The sequence below is a fragment of the Biomphalaria glabrata genome, chromosome 17 (genome assembly GCF_947242115.1).
Source record: "Biomphalaria glabrata chromosome 17, xgBioGlab47.1, whole genome shotgun sequence".
In the NCBI taxonomy this organism is placed as follows: Eukaryota; Metazoa; Mollusca; class Gastropoda; family Planorbidae; genus Biomphalaria; species Biomphalaria glabrata.
This window is the reverse complement of record NC_074727.1, coordinates 15,673,570-15,679,250: the sequence shown is the minus strand read 5'-3', so window position 1 is coordinate 15,679,250 and position 5,681 is coordinate 15,673,570. Positions and strand designations below refer to the sequence as shown.

The window sequence follows — 5,681 nt, the reverse complement described above, 5'->3', positions numbered from 1 at the left end:
CCTTCGACTCTCATGCTATATACATATATACACCAGTCCAGGAAGAAACGTCCAACCTTCCTGGACCGGGAGCAAGACCTTACTAACTTGATTTGACTTGACTGAACTCAAAGTCAACTTTTCATTCTACTTCCTGTTTTCTACATCAGGAATTCCACGTGTCTTTTAAACTATTAACATGACGTGAGCTTTAGATCATGCAATGTCAACTAAGACTGTGACATTCATGCACATTTGAATTTTTCTTAATGCCCGGTCACATTCTGGAGTCCAATTGACCCTCGTCGGTGTCCCTTTTTTTAACAATCCAGTAATTGGAAATACTATTTCCGCGAACGCTGGAATAAATCTGCTATAAAAATTAGCAATACCTAGCAATCATCTTTTTTCGTTTTTGGTGCTTTTATATTTAATACCTTGTCTCTGTTATTGGGTTCTGGGTATATGTTTCTGTCAGGGAGAGGTATGGCGAGAATGAATGTTAGTTTGATATGATTGTTATATCCCTTTGTTATGAATGCAAAGTGTTGCACGTGTTGTGAACTGAGTGATTAAGTCTATGTTGAATGTGCGAGAGAATGTGTTAGTCAGTAAGGTCTTGCTCCCGGTCCAGGAAGGTTGGACGTTTACTTCCTGGACTGGTATTTATGTATTTATAAGTTGATGGACTGGTGTTTTGTTTATTAATATTTACTTGAGCAATATTGGATATTAAAATATTGATATATTCTTGGAAATTTGGAGTTGGAGTTGATGTGTAGGCTATCTAGTGGTAACTGTTCTTATTTGAGTAATTAAACAAGTATTGTTAGGTGTAATTGAGTATTCATACCCCTAGCGAGCCTAGTCAACAAGAACAAGAGACAGAGCATAGCAGTAGCAGCAGCAGTATATATTTATATAATTAAAAACCTCTGACATCTGGAGGCTTCGTCCGGGCAGGTATCGTTGTACCTGTTACCTGTATTATTAAACACCAGTGTATTAACCGGTGTACTAATACAGTATTATTCTTGACATCTATCTGAGGGCTAGTCCGGGCAGGTCAGTTATACCTGTTATGTCATTCGTCACGTTGAAGTCGTCGATAAGAAAATAAAGAATAAGCAACACAAGCAAAGAAAAGGATACCGAATTTTTTGAGCTTCGTCCGGTCTGGGACAGTAACTATTGTACATGACATTGTCTACTCAAGTTGGATTCAAGGCAATCTGTATTATTTGTAACCTACTACTCGTTGACATTTTGGGCCTCGTTCGGCCAGTATTTGAGAGTCTCTTGACACAAATTGAAGGACTTGACATTGTTTACATTTTTGAGAACACGGAGGAACTATTTTTTTTCGCCATCAACACGTTATTGTTGAAGTCAAGGTCATTGACTAATGTGGACTTGTAGCTACTTCTTGTATACCGAGGTCATTGCGTCACCCACCATTTAAAGGGACATCACCATTTAAAGAGACATCACCATTTAAAAGGACATCACCATTTAATGAGACACTACTACTACTACTACTACTTACTTAGTATTGGATTATTGGAATTAGAGACATCGCCATTTAAAGAGACATCGCCATTTAAAGAGACATCGCCATTTGGAGACATCGCCATTTAAAGGGACATCACCATTTAAAAGAACATCACCATTTAAAAGGACATCACCATTTAATGAGACACTACTACTACTACTACTACTTACTTAGTATTGGATTATTGGAATTAGAGACATCGCCATTTAAAGAGACATCGCCATTTGGAGACATCGCCATTTAAAGGGACATCACCATTTAAAGAGACACTACTACTACTAGTTTTCACTTACTATTGAATTATTCTACATGAATGCAATTACTCAAGTAATCGTGATTTATCTACCTTTACTACATTGATGTTGGATTATTATTAAATTATTGTACTACCTGACTAGATAATCATTTTTTGTATGCACCCATTATTATTACTATTAGTATCATATCAATGTTTGAATAATTTTGTTTTGTATTTGTTTCATTCTCTAAATCTGCTGTGAGTCATAAAGCGTTTACAAGGAGGCTGAACAGCGACCTGACACTCCAGAAGTTCTACATTCTTAAAGCAACCCTGTCGTGTGGGAAGAGTCGTCATTTATTTCCTGGCATCAGACACAGATAAGTTGAGTTTTCTTTTGTCTGTTGTATCGAGCATTCAGGGTCGAGTGTACATTGCCTTTTCAGTAGGGGAGATAAAGGGTGAAATTTTTTTTTGTTGATCTTTTTTATAATTTATTGTCTTATGTGAATTGAACGTTAATTGTTAACTTAACCTTTATAAGCTAATTTACGCTTATTCAGTAATATTCTTATTGTGATTACCATGGACGAGTTTAAACCTAGGACAATTGAGGTATTAATAGAACAGGCCCACATGTTTGGAATTCAGGGTGATGAATTACGAGAGTTTGTTTTAAACCAACAAAAACTAGATCTAGATAGATTAAAAGATTTAAACCGACAAAAACTAGATCTAGAAAGATTAAATTTAGAATTAGAAAGAAACGCAATAGAAGTGGTAAAGTTGGGAATAGAACTGGACGAGTTTAAACCTAAGTCAATTGAGGTATTAATAGAACAGGCCCACATGTTTGGAATTGAGGGTGATGAATTACGAGAGTTTGTTTTAAACCAACAAAAAATAGATATAGAAAGATTAAAAGATTTAAACCGACAAAAATTAGATCTAGAAAGATTAAAATTAGAATTAGAAAGAAAGGCAATAGAAGTGGTAAAGTTGAAAATGGAACTGGAAGTAAAACTGTCATTACAGGGAGATGTGAACTATAAAATAGAAATTGAAAATGACATATTAACTAATGAGGAACAAAATAACTGTCAGGATATTGATAATAATATAAGTGGGATAGAAGATAATGAAGAAATTGAGAATATCTTATCTAGTAAGGAACTAAATGATTTTAATTATACTGTTAATGATATTAATGAGATAGAAATTGGAGAAGTAATAGAAAATGTCTTAACTACTGAGGAACTTAATGATATTAATGAGATAGAAATTGGAGAAGTAATAGAAAATGTCTTAACTACTGAGGAACTTAATGATATTAATGAGATAGAAATTGGAGAAGTAATAGAAAATGTCATAACTACTGAGGAACTTATTGATAAGGAACTTATTGATTGTCAGTTTATTGACAATAATATTATTCATGTTCTGAGACCATTTCACAGAGTACACAAACCATTAAAGAGATTAAACCTAACAAAAGGAGTTTATAAAGTTGTTGGTACTGGTAAAGTTAAACCAGACCCCAATAGGCTACAAATGTTTTTGTACCTAAAACTTCCAAGAAAAAGAAAAAAATCTTGACGTAGTGTTTCCCCTCTCCCAGTTGCTGAGAAGGGGAATGTCCACGAGGGTCGCCTGAATTCCCGAGTGCGACTTGGCAATAGAGAAAATTCAGCATTGTCTGTCTTCATGTATTTTAATTATTTTTTTGTACCAAATCTTAATAGTTATTGTGTTTATCTAAACAGTACATCCGAAATAGCTTGCTGTGTGTTGCACCAAGTAGATGGCTTCCTTCCGGTTAAGTGCAGAGAGCTGATACATGGAGAGTAGCATTACTTCATTAGTAGCGTGAGTGTCCAACGCCTAGACAGATACCTCTGATACCCAGGAGGATGCACAATTCAGTTTGACCACAGACCATTGTCTACTAGCAGATACACTGTCAAGACTTAGCATATTTGTATTAGTTATAATTGGTAAAATTTTTTTTTTTCCCAATACAATGTGAAACGTGCCTTTAACTATTAGAGATGGTATCTTGTCGTATATTATTGCCATACATAAGAGTTGATCTTTTCTTGTATGTTTGCTGTTTTACATATTAAATATTAACGTGGAAAGGACTAGGCTTGCCGACTTCAAATTGTAATTAACTCTCCATGCCACTATTTTTTTTTCTCATTTATTCTTTTCTCTCTTTCCCTTTGTTGTAAATAGCTGGACATATTTCTTCTGTTAGGTTTATAAGGGCTATTTCACTTTCATGTACATTATATACATTTGTGTGTAGATATATATGTTTATATATATATGTATATAAGTATGTGTATGACACAGTGTGTGTATGTATGTATATTTATGTATATATTTGAATGACTGTTATCTAATAACATCTAATATCAGTCATATCGTGAGAGGGGGGATGTCAGGGAGAGGTATGGCGAGAATGAATGTTAGTTTGATATGATTGTTATATCCCTTTGTTATGAATGCGAAGTGTTGCACGTGTTGTGAACTGAGTGATTAAGTCTATGTTGAATGTGCGAGAGAATGTGTTAGTCAGTAAGGTCTTGCTCCCGGTCCAGGAAGGTTGGACGTTTACTTCCTGGACTGGTATTTATGTATTTATAAGTTGATGGACTGGTGTTTTGTTTATTAATATTTACTTGAGCAATATTGGATATTAAAATATTGATATATTCTTGGAAATTTGGAGTTGGAGTTGATGTGTAGGCTATCTAGTGGTAACTGTTCTTATTTGAGTAATTAAACAAGTATTGTTAGGTGTAATTGAGTATTCATACCCCTAGCGAGCCTAGTCAACAAGAACAAGAGACAGAGCATAGCAGTAGCAGCAGCAGTACATATATATATAATTAAGAACCTCTGACAGTTTCCTTCACCTACAATATTACCCAAGAAAGTTATTTTAGGATACGCGATTTCAAGTTTGCTTGGCTTGATAGTAAACCCATATTCTTTTAGCCTGGACAACACTTTCTCTAGTGCTATTAAGTGTGATGACCAATCATGCCCGAATACACAAATGTCATCAAAATAAAACACATTTTCCAGTCCTTTAAGAATGGTCCTAACAGTCCGATTAAAAAAACTAGGATAATTAAGCAGACCAAACGGTAGATATTTAAATTGAAAGTGACCACTTGGTACCCTGAATGCAGTGTACTTCCTACTATTCTCTTCTATTGGTATTTGCCAGAAGCCTTTTGTTAGATCTATCTTTGTAAAAAATTTGGCACTATTAAGTTGTAAGAAAAGAACTTCTTGGTTTGGAATAGCCTCCGCGTCAAATTTGGTAACCGCGTTTAATTTCCGAAAATCTATGCAAGTACGTACTGTTGAATCTTTTTTCTTAACCAAAACGACAGGAAAGGCATAGGGCGATTGAGACTCTTCAATAATGTCCATTTGAATCATGTTCTCTATCTCCTTGTCTAAGACATCTCTCATATGAATAGGAACTGCGTATGGCCTCAGTGTAATAGTCTTTTCTGTTGTGAGCTCAATGTTGAATGATTTAACCTTCGCTTTACCCGGTATATCAGTAATTATATCTTTATACTTCTCAACTAGCGTCTGAATCTGTTCTCTTTGGGATTCGGTTAATTCAGTATTGATACTAATATGTTCCCTGGAATTTGTACTCTCAAGAGTAGGTAACTCAGTAACTTCATCCTCTTGGTTATCATCTTCCTGGTCGGTTACAAGGGACGCTATGCACGCATGTAATAATTCTTCCCCTTGACCCCCATACAAGACATGAGACGCACTTCCCGAGAGTTGTAGATCACTATTTTCCTTACCCGTACATTCCGTGTTGTTTTTTCCATGATACTTTACTAATCTGTTAACATGAAGAATTTTTACTCGATT

At 35.0% G+C, this 5,681-nt stretch overlaps 1 long non-coding RNA gene across 1 annotated transcript; it reads left to right on the top strand.

Moving 5' to 3' along the window:
* The first annotated feature begins 486 nt into the window (after positions 1 to 486).
* LOC129923797 (uncharacterized) lies at positions 487 to 4,496 on the top strand. The gene is made up of 2 exons (XR_008775747.1): positions 487 to 2,230; positions 3,533 to 4,496. It is a non-coding gene; the product is annotated as an uncharacterized LOC129923797 (long non-coding RNA).
* Positions 4,497 to 5,681: the final 1,185 nt, after the last annotated feature.